Source organism: Octopus bimaculoides, chromosome 5 (genome assembly GCF_001194135.2).
Source record: "Octopus bimaculoides isolate UCB-OBI-ISO-001 chromosome 5, ASM119413v2, whole genome shotgun sequence".
Lineage (NCBI taxonomy): Eukaryota > Metazoa > Mollusca > Cephalopoda > Octopoda > Octopodidae > Octopus > Octopus bimaculoides.
The window spans coordinates 74,915,972-74,917,707 of record NC_068985.1 but is presented as its reverse complement, the minus strand read 5'-3'; positions in this window follow the sequence as shown (position 1 = coordinate 74,917,707).

The window sequence follows — 1,736 nt, the reverse complement described above, 5'->3', positions numbered from 1 at the left end:
ACACACACGCACATACACGCGCACGCACGCACAAACTCACATATACTGAAAATTTGAAGTTTCTGTATTTAACATCAAATTATAATCTGTACGTGGTTTCTTCTACCATATTTGAGCATGTGCACACATGCTTACATTAATTCATTAAAACGTTCAACATTTCTCTTGATTTAATAGAATGTGCAGCATAATTAAGTAACAATATTTTCTCGAAAATAGGAAAAGTGAAGATGATTCACATTATTGCTAATTAGTTTATCAACCTTTGTATTAACGCCACATGTTCATGAGAAATAAAAGAAAAATAATCAAAGTAACAAGTGTAGTATCTTGAGAATACAGGTAATTAATTGTCTGTTACAACAATCCAAATATTTTGTCTCTGGTAATTCCGTCGCACAATGAATTTAATCATATGTTAAATATGACGGATGTATCTGTACAGGTGCTTGTGATTTCACATCAGTGAAAATAATCTACAAATTGTTAAAGCAACACATTTACTCATATCTTTCAAATGGAAATAAATATATTGAGAAAAATGGTGGAAACTTGTAGATATATATAAATTTTTCAACAATGATTTCCGTTTTGAGAATAAGGAAACTGTCTGACATAACGAACGGGAAACAAAGTTTGATTTAGACGTTATCTTGGTCAACAGTAAACTGAATATAGTTTAATTTCGTTATGCATTTTGTCAGACTTCTTACAATAGCAACACTAGGATCCCAAGTTTCAATTAAATAAATATTGACTCAAGATATGTTAGATGATTGTGTTACTAGTTGATAAAAAAAAAAAACGAAATAAATATTATCTGATTGTATAATCCTGAGTGGAAAATCTGTCTACTGAGTGGTATATTACGAGGCACCCTTCCTGATTCTTTATATTTACACAATTATATAAGATTGACTGGCTACAATATATACAGGCTACTCTAAATCAAACATATGAAGATATGTATCGACGTCAACGTGATAAAATATTTCAAAACTTTGCATACATTTGAATTCTAATCATAGCTACATCTGTTTCAAAAAATGCCCTTCTCCCTACTCATATCCAAAAGTTATTGACCATAATGCCGCGACTTCAGAGGTTGGGTACTGGAAAGTATTAAAACGAGGGAACCTTAACTAATATTGGCACAGTAATTCATTCATACACATCTACTAACAAAAGATTACATAGGCAGAGCAGAATAAGATTCTCATATAGTATAATACTGGCTCCTAGATTTAACAATTGCTGTTCAAGTGGACAGAACTTGAAATACCAAAGAATTGAAGAATTCAAAAGGAGCTCTGTCTGATACCATTGAAGTATCTGTCACTGAAAAAAATCGCTCTCTCACTCTTTCTCTAAGTATATGTCTGTCTATCTATCTATCTATCTATCTATCTATCTATCTATCTATCTATCTATCTATCTATTTATATATCTATCTACAAACTCCTTAGTAAAACACACACATATATGTATGTACACTCTCTCTCTCTCTCTCTCTCACACACACACACACACACACACACACACACATACATATATATAAATATATATATATATATATATACCGGAGTAAGCACATGAAATGTGCAACAAGGTGGAAAAAAGAGTACTCAAATACCAGAGGTAGAGTAATATGCTTTATTTAAAAGCAGCAGAAATATAACAAAAAAGCCGTTACTCTGAGTTTCACGGTCCCGTTCATCGGACAGTTTTGTTGTCCG